Raw genomic sequence first — 15260 nt, 5'->3', positions numbered from 1 at the left:
AATTAAACGACTTTGGGATAGGTCCAGGATTAATGAACTTGCGAAGATTCGTCCGCTTGGGGTGTAGTATTAAAGCTTCACCCGATGAATCTAAATTTTGTTTATACTTTTCAGATTATCTAACAGACTGAAGTTTGAATCTAAAAGCCTGATTGACACGGTCAAAGTGTACTTGCATGTATCGTATCAACCGATTTTAAATCAGTTGGTACGATCCAAACAGCGTCCAAGTGATACGCCGCAACGTCCAAGTGTATTTGTTCCAAGTACACTTTGACTCAAAGGCGGGATGACACAGTTAAAGTTACTTGGACCAAGTACACTTGGATGCTGGCCATATAGTTTTCCTTTTAATAATGCTGCGCGCATCTCACTTGTACCGCAGATTATAAACTTATCGTCAAAAGCATTGTTTTTCGTTTTTCCAATTTTCGGAGTCGCGCACTAGTTAGGTTACTAGTTTGCGCACATAGCACGCCCACTTATGGCCTCTAAAATTGAGCACAGCGCCTGACCGGCCCAGTTATTACGCTGTTTAAACGCGAGTTTATTTTTGCGCACAGGAAATTTTACTCGTTTGCTCATCGTCAAAAAACAACAATTTTCGTACCACGAATTAGGGACAAGATTTTTATCTGTATACATGTAGTATATCTAATCTGTGCTTGTACGCTACCTGTATAGTATTGATTATTTGATCAAAGTCCAGTTGGAAGGCTTTTTACCATCAAAATTGCATCAAACTAAGTAGGCTGGCTTCCAACTTAAGGTTGATTCTCACTATACCTCTCGTATCAGCTACGTTCCATTCCCCTTCCGTTTACATAAAATATTATATGATGTAAATAAATAAGACAATGCACACTATCTGTTCCGTTTCCCTTTCGTTACATGTCCTTTCCTTCCATCTTTTGGCGCACGGACTAAAGCGTATCGGAAACAGCGTTGTCAAGTTCTTACATTTGTACCAGCTCTGTTAACATTTTACTGATATTTATTTATTCTTTCGCCTCTTAATTAAATCTATTACCTTTTTCAAAAGATACAAATTTTGAAAATAAAGCTTTCGTAATGATATAAATTGTACAATAAAAAGTATGGAACTGATACGGAACGGAAGCATACGTATAGCGTGAATACAATCAAAAATACGGAACGGATATGGAATGGAAACGGAAGGTATAGTGAGAAACAACCTTTACTTGGATGCTACCAGAACTGTAAACTTACAGAAAACTTAAGTCTTTTTTTGACTTAAATCTTTTTAAAGACTTAAGTCATTTTTTGAAAGCTGACTTAAAATTTAAGTCTTTTTTAAAATGATTTGTGATTTAAATCTTTATTCCGAAATAGAAAAAGCATAAAAACATGTCCCTGCTAATTTCCTAATATCATGGTCCCATCACGAGTTCGGTCTACCTCTAGGTCTCTAAATTCATCGTGGGTACCATGCTGTAATCTTTTTAGTCCATCAACAGATGGACAATAGTCCGTTCTTCTTGCCAGGTGTCCTGCCCATTGCCATTTAAGGGATTTGACTCTGCGGATGACAACTATTACCTGGGTCTTTTGTCATATCCACACTATTATTTTACGGTCTCTCTTGGTTATTCCCAGCATATTTCGTTCCGTTGAACCACCGTTTAAAGAATATAAATATATAAGTTGGCCCACTCGTCGCCCGTATCAAAATTCCTCCCGCCGCTCCCCGCCTGTCTTGTAGACTTGGGTCAGTCTACATCCGTTGCTCAACGTGTACACAGCGTTCCAAGTTTATCTTAGTTTTGTTTTCGGTCCGACGCATAGGGTGAACCAAAAATAGTGTTTTAGTTGTTTTGTTCGAATTGTGAATAAAATGTCTAATAGAAATATTTGTGCAGTGGATGGTTGTGAAAGTAGAATGACAGACAATATATCGTTCTTTAGGTGTGTAAAAGATGAAGGAAGGTATATGTTTATATACCTTATATAGGATATTAAGTATATAATAATGAAAGTATTAGACATATTAAGTATATTATAATTATGGAAACCCAACTATGAATAAATTGTTTTAAAAATATACATATAAATTAAGAAAAGATTTTACTCGAAATATGCACAAAATATTTATTTTTAACAATTAGTTTATTATTTTAGTAGATATATTAGAGTAGTAGTAGATACTTTACTATTATGTTTTGGATTTTCCAGTATTTAAAGTGCATATTAAATTATTTTTTAAGATATTTGCATTTTTTTAAATAGCATGTTTTGCTTTTTAGATGTTTGCATTTAACTTTAACTACCTACCTGGAAAGTCCAAATTTTATCGTCAGGTAATAAAAATACGTGCATACAACTTGTTCTGCTATTGAGAAGTTTTTTAGAGTTTTTACTAAATTTTATGTAACAGTAAATATAACAATTGACGAACACATGGGAAAAACGATGAGTATCCAGGAATGATAAATGTTCAGGAAAGCGTTTTTTTTATTCAAATTACGCATGGACTTTTATATCGTTTTTCCCATTTTTAAATGCCTGTTTCTATGTGGCCGTTATCGATATTCCCGTTTATTTAGGTACCAAAAGGTGTAGCCCCCCCTTTTTGGTACTTTCATTGTTTTTCCCGTGTGCTCTTCAATTAGTAGTAAATATTGTAATAAATTATATTTGCATATTTCTTAAGTTATAGCATGTTTTGCTTTTTAGCTGTTTGCATTTAACTTAAATTATGTACCTCATATTCATAGTCATAATTACTGTTCATGATAATCATAAAATTTAGAAAAAATTCCAAAAAAATTGACAATGGCAACACAAGTTGTATGCAAAGGTACTTTTATTACCTTACGATAAAATTTGGACTTTCCAGGTAGGTAATTAAAGTCATCTATAAAGCAAAACATGCTATAATTTAAGAAATATGCAAATATATTATTATATATATTAAAAAAAATAACTTATTATATTTATTTAGAATACGTTTTTCATATTTCCATAATAATTATTAATAATAATTCCCCTATTGACAATTCCATATTCCAATGAATTAGGATAGAATAATATATCTAATATTTTAATATTAATGTATTCACCATAATATATATAAGTAGAGTCTGATAAGGAAAATAACTTGTAGGTATGGAGCCTGGAAAAGTGCCTTAGGATTTATTGATCCCACAGATATGAAAATTATACACCCGAACAATATCATAACCGTATTAGAATTTGCGGTTTATGAGATATGTTATTAAATAATAATAAGAAGAAAGCATTTAGTATTTTTAGTTGATCCCTCGTATATGGCCAGCGTTCTGACTGATAAAATAGCACTTCCGCTGCACCCGGTAAACGTACAAATTTTTTGTCACTTCGAAGGGTCACGGGCCGCCTTTGACGTCAAAATAACAATAGAATTCCTTAGAGTGAGCCAACTTAATTCTTCTGTTGATTTCTGGTAGTAGAGATCCCCTATGTACATTCAAATTAATAAACATAGAGATTCATTATGTATTATTATTAACCGTTATGTATATTAATTTAATTTAAATACAAAAGACTTTTAACCAATTTCAACAAGGATCCGGTTCCCCGACGGTACGATTTCAAATAACACATTTAAATTGAAAATATATATGGATCCCGAATTCGTTTAATCTAACTTCTTAAACTCCATTTTATAAGGAGCAAGCTTTTCGTATGTTAAAACCCTATTTTCCAATTCGATTCGGGCCACGCACATAAAAGTCCCTCTCCAACAATCAATACAAACATTTTCGTGCTCTCCGCTTTCGAAAGCTCATTCGAAAACTTAATACAAACATCGCAGAGAGCCGTTTCAGACTTATTCCCGGTACATTCAATCTGGGAATTGCTTTAAAAAAGGAATGGGAAAGGCGAAGGCCAAATCGCTTCGACGGAAGGCGTATACACTGGCTTTGATATTGGATAAAGCGTAATAAAATGGGATTACTACTATATATTTGATCGCAGTAATATCCCAGGAAAATGAAAATAAATGTATATTAAAAATTTGATCTGAGAACATATATATTAGAGAAACAGCGTTAATTTATTGTTACAAAGTTACCCTTGATAATATTTCAATCAAAGATCTTAACATGATTAAGTTTTGTATCAGAACAGTATCATTATAATCCAGGGCAATTAACGTGCCTATAGTGGAAAAAAACTAAAAGCTGAAATTTTTGTAGTTAATTATAATCCATATTGGCATACTAAAAGTCCCCAATCCCTCCGACCGTGCATAACAACATATTGGGATACCCTGTATACAGGGTGAGTCTTAAATAAATGCAAATATTTTCAGGGCTCGTAGATCTCCATAAAAGAACCATATTTTCATTTTCCCTTTACCCTTTTTCAAATAACTCCAAAATAACCTAAAGAGTTATTTTACATTGAAAATTTAAGAAAGAAATGATTTTTTGCTTAAATTTTGAGAATCACTGTATCTTCTCTGGGTTTTCTTTCTTGTAATCTACTACCTATGTTGCCATATTATATATAAAGATATTATGATTTTTAACTTAAAATTTTAAAAAATCAATTTTTTTTTTTTCAAAATTTTCAAAATTATTTTTTCGCAAAAAAAATCATAGACGTGTTTCTGGGATCGAAATATACTATAGTCTGTCCAACCACAAGATCCTTGACAGTAATATATTAGTCCCTCGTTCTATTTTCAAAGTAAAAACAATTGTAGAGAATGTGTTAATACAATGCAAGCAAGGGTGGTGGTATGTAAAAAAATGTAAAAAATGGTGGTATTTTAAAAAAACACCACATACCAAAAAAATATATAAAAAAGGTTTCCTGTTTTCAAGTCGTGTTTCATGCTCAAGCAACTTCCTGCATTTATTGTTACATTTATCAATATAACTTATGTAAAAATAAAAAAAAATATATTGCAAAGGAATAAATAAAACAAAATATTTTATTAATAATTAATATAAACACTGACTGAATTTTATACTTTAAAAGTTGGTTAATTAACTTTAATTTTAATTTTTGTAAACCAGTACCTTTTGACATTATATCTCTCTGCAGCACTAAAAATTATTATTTACCTATCGTGTGCTGCTATTTTACAGATACTCTAGTTTTTGGTATCATATACGAGATGGTATACAAACTTTATGTGTGACTAATACAACTCCCTGGCCATAATCTCTGGCAAACTGACTCTGGCGATCTCTGGGCACCGAATATTAACTGTAAACTATGGTCTGGGTCAACACTTAAAATTTTCCTTCGAGTTTTCCCCGACTTAATTTTAAAAAACACGAAACACACGTAATAACACAGTCCAAAATGCAAAATGCAAAACATTTATCATTTCTATTTGACATAATTTGACAAAAAAATACAACCTATAATTTGACAACAGTTTGACAATTCTAAAAAATCTTTAGCCAAGTTCATACGCATCGGCGCGGCGCGGCGTCCGTTTGTCGTCCGTCAAACCAATAATATTGAAATATAATCTGTAATTTTTGAAATAAACCAATAAAACTGGTTAAACACAAGAGATGACGCACGACGGATTTATATAAACTAATCCATAGTTAACTTAAAAAATATTAGAAATTTTTTTTAGTTAAATAAATGGATTGGTATGGACTGGTCATCTGCTTTTTTTCTGTTATCGTCTATCCAAATCTTACCTGAGAAAAAAACAGAGTATACCCCTAAAATATTTGCACTAATTTAAGACCCACCCTGTATATACATAATTCGATTAAATCAGTAGCATGCAGCTAAAGTTGAAAGTTGAAACTATCTAAATTTATTACGTTGCTCAAATTCAGGGCGTATTTTTCACCTGGTCGGGCCCTAAGGCCCAAGCAAAAATTCGGGCCCTCTTTTCCAATAAAATTCAATAATTCAAGAAATTATGAATATCTTACAACCCTTAACGGGGCCCCCAGACCACCGGGCCCAAGGCCCGGGCCTTATAGTATAATACGCCCTGCTCAAATTCATGGTTTATCATACATTGCTAATGGCATATTAGGCACATCAAATCGTTAAAACAATATTAAAAAAAAATACTTTACCAATAATAAAGCGAATATTTAATTAATTTGTATGCAAAATAATTAATAAAGCATTATAAAATATACGTAGCATTAATCAAAACAAGGGTAATAAACAAATTGGTACGCTGCGATAGATACATATATAAATTATCCCCTCTTTGTATGCTAATAATGTATTTACCTGTAACAATCGTTCCATCAAACATATATTGAAATTTAATTAAACCTTTCATAAAGCAATGGAAGCACAAAATCAATGAGAGCCAAGAATATGTTATAGATATACAATTTACAAGTTTTTAATTACCATTTTAATTAGTATTTAATTTTCTAGTGATAATGACGTACATATCATTTTCGAGCTATAAATTAATTGACATGTTGGAGGAAATTGATAATTATCCAGAAAATAATTAAAAATTATAATATCGCGCATATATTACCTTTAATATATGTAAAGCAGCAATATCACAATTAAAAATCTTTTATTAAACGTTTTAATAAACGGTTATAATTATTGTATTGAATAAAAAGACTAATGATGGAGTATATCGCCAAATTTGGGGATGATCAGTATAACAAACAAAAAGGTTTGGTTTTTCAAAAAAATGCACTGTTAATCAAAATAAATAAAATAGTGCTGGCAACTGTTACTTTTGGATCGGCATTTACATGTGTGGAAGTAAATCGCATAGGGATCTTATTAAGTCGGAGTGAGAGAAATGCGACCGACCGAGGCGACGCGCGACGGTGTGCTGTTGCGGCGTTGCCGATAAGCCTTTCCCTATCAAGTAAAGTAAAATCACGATCGCAAACCGCTTATTTTTAAAATACTTTTTTTTTCAAGAGATAACTAGATAAACTAATTAGACATATTTCTGAGCATCTGAAATTGAATTATAAGGATATCGTTAAGGTGTCATTTTTTATAACGAGAAAACGTCAGTAATCGCGATAATTTAAAAACTCAACTTTTTAACACATAACAGGCCATAACTCAAGAACCACTTTAAATATTGAAACTTTTTTTTATTTTCAGGATCGGATATTTTACAATATGTTTACTTAAGAAAAATTCGATAAGGTTGTTTTTTCCATTTAAAAATTGTAAACAATCCATCCATTTACTTTTGAGCTGAGCATAGCAATTTTCAGCAATCGTGCAATTTTTTTATTGATAAAGATTTTCACATACTGTCTACAAAGAAAATACAGCAGAAATATTAACAAAATTCTTGAAAAAACTACAACCTATTATTTCTAATAGATTTCGAGATATCGATTTTTGAATTCAGAGTTCTAATAGCGCGACCACTATCGAACACCCACTCAATTCCATTTATTTTTACCAAAAAATGCAAGTGTTTCTAACTTGCACTTAAAAAAATTCAAGCTATAGGAAAAATTACAACGACTCGTTAATAAATAAACAAATTAAGTATCACGAGACGTAATTAAATCGTGAAGCTGAACGCATGACACATTTCCCTAGAACTTTAAGTACTGACAGAGGTATTGATTGGGTCGACCGGTCAACTGCGACAAATCTGATATATCCCCTTCCACGTCTCTTAGCGATGTGCACAGTTTCTTGATTTATTTCATACGCTTGGCAACGTTTTTACTGTTCTCTCTTTGTTCAGGACATTATAAACGCATTGTACTCTTCTTACATACGGAAATCTCGACCTAAGACTAACCTTTGCCAGCCCTTAGTATAATAACAAATATATTCAGTAATAAACAACAGACGACAAAACAGCTTCAGCACAATTGATCACACAGATACACTAAGAAAAACTTTTAACCGAACAAAAGAATAACTTCCACTAGCCAGAGACTTCGAGAAGGCTTTCGATTCGATATATCATCAGGCAATAATAAAAGCCCCAACAAAACAAGAAACAGACATGCTTTATATAGAAACCCTCGCCAATATATACAAAAAAGCGAAAGCAAGAGTAATGATATATATATATGTTACTGTAAATGTCCGAAATGCGGTAAAACCTAGGATTTACCAAAAGCAAGTGGTAGTAAAAACCAACCAACCTCACCAAATAACCCCTAACCAATGCATTAACACCCCCCAAATAACCAGGCTAACCAATGCATTAACACCCTCCAAATAACCACCTAACCAATGCATTAACACCCCCCAAATAACCAGGCTAACCAATGCATTAACACCCTCCAAATAACCAGGCTAACCAATGCATTAACACCCAAATAACCAGGCTCACTTAATTAGTTAATGCTTAGCTAATGAGTTGAATAATTGATTAGTTAATGCTTATATATATATATATATATATATATATATATATATATATATATATATATATATATATATATATATATATATATATATATATATATATATATATATATATATAGACAAAAATAGTCAAAAATTACAAGTACTCTCACGAAATATTTTCAAATTCAAACATTGTATGAAACCAGTTATAAAAAAAACAAGAAGTATTACAAAAGAAACTCAAAATTCTATTCATTCTATTCATGTAACTGTAATTATATCTTAAGAAAGCTTTTATCCAGTTAACATTATCTATGGTATAGTTATATGTATTAGTTATATCTAAGCAATAGTAAACTGGCGGTGTTAATTGTCACTTGCAACTAGCCATTGCACGTAACAAATGCTTGAGTAAATTACTATTAGCGTAAATTAGCTTTATACCTACGACATATACATTATTTTTATTTAGAGAAGAAATAAATTAGGGACAGATATCTTTTTTTTAGAAGACACCGTAAATACTGTCAGTAAGTCCGAAGAAAGGATAATGAAATTAAAGAGATGGATCTGTTACTAGAAGATAAGAATAAATCACAGCCTGAAACGCAGAACTTTTCTGGATTTTAATCAGCTACAATAGAATTGGATGGGGCATCGAGTGAAGGATTAACTATATTGTATGATATATTGAAATTTATAATACTTTCGCTACATTTCGAATTGTTACTTCACTGTAAAATCCGCTTTGCTGATTAAAGAAAATTTTGCATACGATATCCTCCTTTAATTTTATCCCGCGGTTTAAAAATAATTTTTAAGAATGTCAATTATAAACTGGTGTATAGGGTTATTAAAACAACTATTAGGTAATCCTAAAGATACTCCACCTCCACTGGAAAGGTCGGTTATTTATGAAATTTGATGTAAAGATTGTAATCAAAAATATTTTGGGCAAACTAGGAGATCAAAATTAACTATCTAAAGAACATTATGTTTCAGCTAAGATATGGTAGAGCAGATATATCTTGTGTTGCTCAACATATTTTTGATAAAGTTTATTGCATAAATGTCAATAATGTAAAATTTATCTCAAATTACAAGCAATAGGATGCATAATATAAGAGCATCAAAATAAATAAATGTAAAGATAATATGAACAGAGATAATGGTCCAATTCCTTTTAATTCTCTGTTTCTATTGTTCTAATCTAGATAATTAAGTGTTACGCTCTATTGGTTTTGACACGCTTGATCAGTACCCCCGAGCGCCTATATAAACGATAAAACAATTTGTAGATATTAGTTTAGTTTTAGTTTTCTGCTTATGATGCTCACATGTTGAACATAGTTAGCGAAGTGTTTAATAGTAAAGGGTTTTGGTACATTTTTGTAAATTGGTGTATTATTTTACTAAAATTAATATAAGTAGGCTTCCTTCCACTTACTTGGATGTTACAAATTACAAAGCCTTGCTACTGAATAAAACAGTTAATACGATAGAAGCAGCGTACAACTGAAACGCGTGGAGCATCCATATGTATAAGTATACTTATATGGCAGCATCTAAGTGTATTTCGTCCAGGTACACTAGCACCCTTTTAACTCGCCTAGAGTAGTTTGATATTTGAAGTAGTTTCTTTTAAGTTATTAAAAAAGACATATGCCTACATATTATTATTATTATATGTAGTAATATTTAATGTTGTTATCTTTTTGGGAATTCACGAAAACGAAACCACACTTATCGTAACACGTCAAGACCGCCCCTCCAGTCCATCTTATTACCACCCCATCCCACCCACTGTTTTTCATCCCTAACAGCGTCCCGGCGTTCCAACAATGGCGCGCACATGTGACGCTGACATCGTTGCCAAGAGCCCTGTTGCCAAATCAGCCTCAGAAAAATGGTCCCATATTTAAATTTGAAAATTAAAGTCATCAATTCTACATAAATTAATTCATTTAATAAAAATAATAATCAATTAATAACTGGTTTTTATTGAAAAGAAAATGCAAAACTAAGGGAGTCTTTAAGTCTTAAGACTCCCTTAGTCTTGCATTAAGTCTTATGTCTCTTTAAGTCTTAAATTTTCTATTAAGTCTTTTTAGAAAAGACTTAAATATTTTAAACCGAAGCGAATCCAACAAATCAGAGATTAAAATCGGTCCACCATTCTTCAGTTATAGGTAAATGATGTAACTAACTCTTTCATTGTGACTTTCATTTATTTGTTTATAGATTGATAAATAAATGAACCTGCTACATTAGAAAACACAAATAATGCAGAATTAACACTAACACTAGTAATTTCGGAAACATCCCTTCCATTGTATTTATTTATAACTAATTCATTTCAATTTTGACAAATAGATTTTATATTAAGTATATAGATTTACTACTTCTTAACATGAACTTCAATATATACCAGGAATAATTTGTATTCCGTGTATTTTAGATGCGGACATAGTCACGAACGTATTAGTATTGTAAATACAATAAACCAGCAATAGCAAGAAAATCTTTCGTTGTTTTGGCGGAAAATAAATAATAAAATAATATTTGCATTTACTATAAATTCAAAAACAGTGTACTAGATTTTTAGAAAAAAATAAACTGTTTTAGGTATAATGAATAACAGCAGATTAATCTATGCGATATGTATTTAAAAAATATGCACAGCTGCAAACTCAGAGGAACCTTAAGTTTTTTTTTTAATTAAATCATTTTAATGATTAAAGTCATTGGATTTTCAAAATGATTTGTGATTTAAAGCTTTATTCCAAAATAGAAAACGAATTTAATCAATTAAAAAGGCTTAAATCTAAAAATATATTCTAAAGGGAAATTAAAACAACTTTCGATGCCCGTCATCAATGAGACCATGCGTCGTCTTATGGAGTTTGCTGGTGGTCGTATTATGATGTGCAATCAAAGTTATTTTAATTTCCCTATACATTACTTATTATATCGATATTACTACATAGTAGGTATCAAAACATATCATCATTTTTTAATAGACATGTATTCTATAATATCTAAACCGTAGTGGATACATCAAGTACTAAAAAAATGGTTAAATTTTATAAAAAGTATACGTGGTTTTAGTCTCATTTGTAAATAAACATAGTTACTTCAATTAAATTTTGACTGTCTGGACTTATTTTGATTTAAGTCATTTTGCAGACTTAACTCGTAGATTATCATGATTTAACTCAAAAATATAGACTTATCTCATTAAAACGACTTAAATTAAATTATGTTGATTTAAGTCTTTACAAAAATGACTTGACTTGAAGAAAAGGATTTAAGACAAAGACTTAAGATTTAAATCATTTTAGAAATAACTAAGTCTTAACGAAGTCTTTTTCAAAATGACTTATTGCAGCTCTGTCAATACTACCTAAAATTTTTCAATTTATAGAAGGGGGAAGCTATAGTCACTATTGTTGACATTTTAAAGATTTGATTTTTGAAATAGATAGTAGGCTTGGCTTTAGACTGATTTTAACCATTTATAAAAAAAATGGTTACCTCTAAAAATGTATTAGTAATAGCTTTATTAGGTATAAAATATTTGAAATCTGTAGAAAGGAAGGTATGATATTGCGCAGGTTGGTCGCTATACGTTACAGGTGATATCGATATCGGCACCAAATCGTCGAACCATATATATAATTTGACCAGAGATTTGACATAACCTTTAAGGTTAAATCGTAATTCATCCTTATTATAGGTCTTTTTTATTATTGGCAATAATAATTGAACAATGGATATTTTTGTATGGGGTAGTTACGTCACAGGTGATATGCGCAAATTGAACGAAATTGGAGCCGCTATCAATCATACTTTGTTTTCTTGGTATCATGGGTATTCAATAAAGATAAAGTGTAACTGTCGACTTGATCCTAGGAAGTATATATAAGAAACCATATGAAATTAATAAGCTTTACCTTAAGAAGTTTATCTTCAATTCCTTCATGTATGCCTCCAATTACCACTCTCTTTCAACCATCCGGCAACGTCGTAAAAAAGGGGAGACGTTTTCTGAAGCCAAAATGGCAAATAGGCACGGGGGTGCGAAGGGCTAAGACGCTCGCTCCTGCTGCTGCTGCTGGAAAAAATAAGATGGATTGATGGAAATGTTTTCGTGATTCAATTTGTTTTTCGCTATACGTGTCTCGTTCAGCTGGGTGACGTAGAGGGATAGAGGGAGTAGGGGAGATGGTGTAGGGCATTAAAACGTATTAGATTACGGCGAAATTTAGACGGTTTTAATGGATATTGAAAAATATACACTCGTTTTTTAAATAATGTCTATACTTTTCTCGAAAGTTCATTCTTTCAACAAAAAATATAAGCTTGCTGCTAAAACAAAAAACTGCTTATAAAATATAAGTTATCTTTTTCCTCAAAAGAATCGGGAATTGATTTCCGGTTCTTTCGGTACTTTCGAGACTGGGTAACAATAGTTAAAAAATCGTTTTGTGTTACTGTTTGTTAATTTTGAAAAATGTTTAAGAAAGAAGAAGATCGTGCACGTTATTTGTCTACATTAACAATTCCGACAACGGCAACTAACGTCAATCATGTAAGAATTTTTCTTCGGCTAGTTTACTTTGCAATAAGATTAGGTCTCGTTTGAGTGACGATAGTATGGACGCACTTTTATTTCTGAGATCTTACTACAGAGAAGAAAAATATTTTCTAAATAGGCAGTGAGTAGTGACGCTACTTCTTATTGTGCTTAGGTACTTCTTTTTTCTTTTGTAGCCCTTATAATGTTTATTAGCAATTATTGAAGTTAAAATACCAACCAAGACCAATCTAATATATTTTTCTATTATAACAAGTGATAACACATAACATTTAACTTAAAAATATGCTCATATAATATCACCCACATGACACAATAATTAACACATGCAGTTTAAAAAATTCAATAAATTGTGATAGCCGGCTCAATGTATTCTCTGTACTGAAGTGCTTCTATGGTAATATTAATATTAAGTTATGTAATAAACACTTCCTAAACCCAGAAAAAGTTTAATATTGATCAAAAGCCAAGAACCCTTAAATAAAAAAAGTTATCTTTTTCTAGACATTTGCATTTTTAACTCAAAAAAATATATTTTTTTTAAGTTTAGTTAAGTTAGTTTATGTTGTTTAATGTAAATTTTAAGTTACTTATATTTTTTTCCTTCGCTGGTGTTCATTTTTGTTCACGTTTTTTTCAATTTTCACATAATATATTACTTAATAATATTTGATATTATTTTCATTACAAAACTCAATTCTATAGATTTTATTTTCGAAAACCATTCCTTGCTTAATGGTTGCCAAACTGCACCATCATTGAACAAAGATTGGCTAGTACCGAAAACACCAAGAAAACCGGGATATCCCGGTTCCTAAGAGGCATGGTACCGAAATTTCCGGTTCTAAAAAACAGCATCAGTTTCGGAAACCCTAGCCGAGAAGCACAAAAATTTTGTAATTTGCTAATTACATACTCAGATGCAAAAAAAAACGCAACATAAAAATTTTTAGTCAAATTTAAAGTGTTATTTTTAGCTCTATTTGCATGATGATTTTAGCAAGCTGTATATAATTATATCACCTTTATTTGTAAACTCAGTTTTTTATAAACTTTAGTATTTGGCATATTAGATAGGGTTAATTATATTATCGAGGGGTTGTTTTTATCCTAATTTTAAAACACCCTGTGCAATAATTTCGTTTGTAAATTTTCCTAAAGTACCTATAATTTTACGGTCAGACCATGTCTCCGGAGCATCTTGTTTTTTGGATCATGTCAATACATGCCTTGGTTAATTTTTAAGGGTGATATGAGCTTGCCATCAACAATTTGGATTTTTTTCAATTATCATTTCTTTTTTGAAGTTATTTTTCAATGTGACAAAACAGCTTTCGTGATTATTGTGAACTATATACTACTATGAACTGCCCATCATGTTCGACGTTTGGCAAATGCTTGGCAGGAGGGTTAGATGTCGCGAAGCAGTATCAGCTTTATTAAATGAATTGGTTCTTAAAGAAGAATGGGAAAGCATAACACAATATGATATATGCAGCCTCACTGACAGTATGAACGGACATGCACAGGCAGTTATAGCAGCCAAGGGTGGTAACACAAAGTATTAGGGTATTTTTTACATATTTATTTCTGTTTGTATACTTGAGTATTACAGATGTTTTCTTTAATATCGTTAGTTATGTTAGCGTTATTAATGTTTATTAAAACCCGGACTGTGTATCGTTGGTTTTTTTACTTTTTTAGCCGACCATACCAACAGGTATGGTAGGCTATTAAGATCGGCAAAGAAAAGTTTTTTTTAATTTCACTCAAAATGAGTTATTTGGGTCATAAAACAAAATATTTTCATGGTGTCTGTCTGTCTGTCTGTCTATCTGTCCGTCTGTAACACGATAACTCAAAAACCGCTAAACCGATTTTAACCAAATCTGGCACAAAAATACTGTGGCACCCGAGAATCTGGCCATTAGTTTTTGGTGGGGGTGGGGGGTTGGTAAGGGGGTATGGGAGGGGGTTAAAAATTTAAAAAATCGTAACTTCAAAATTACAGTAGCTAGCGAAACGCCGGTTTTCAATTTAAGATTAGGAATAATATTTACAACAAAATTTGTAATAACATCAAAATCAGTGAAAGTCGCAGTTTCTGGATATTCCGTGTTTCCGTAGTCCGTTTTTGAGAAAATCCGTGTGGAGAACTCCAAACTCCCATCGGACGCGACCCCAGGTGGCGGATAGGGGAAATAACCGCGGACCAAAATTGGAAAAAATCCTTTACTTTGAAACTAAAAGAACTGCCTACCAACTTTTTATTAACATATTTTAGTATGGACGGCTATACGTGCCTCCCGGCGCCAATTTTTTTAATTTAGTATAGAGTATCCATTGCAGTGTAATA

General features: G+C 31.6%; 1 long non-coding RNA gene across 1 annotated transcript in view; it reads right to left on the bottom strand.

Moving 5' to 3' along the window:
• Nucleotides 1-15260, bottom strand: part of LOC115879948 — a 96653-nt gene that overhangs the window by 59089 nt on the left and 22304 nt on the right. Inside the window, exon 2 of the long non-coding RNA XR_004049781.1 lies at nt 12261-12421. This is a non-coding gene — a long non-coding RNA (uncharacterized LOC115879948). The remainder of the gene's footprint in view (nt 1-12260; nt 12422-15260) is intronic.

This window comes from Sitophilus oryzae, unplaced genomic scaffold, assembly GCF_002938485.1.
Source record: "Sitophilus oryzae breed Bouriz unplaced genomic scaffold, Soryzae_2.0 scaffold_1590_pilon_pilon, whole genome shotgun sequence".
Taxonomy (NCBI): Eukaryota; Metazoa; Arthropoda; class Insecta; order Coleoptera; family Curculionidae; genus Sitophilus; species Sitophilus oryzae.
The sequence above is the reverse complement of the archived record's forward strand: the minus strand, read 5'-3'. Positions and strand labels throughout refer to the sequence as shown.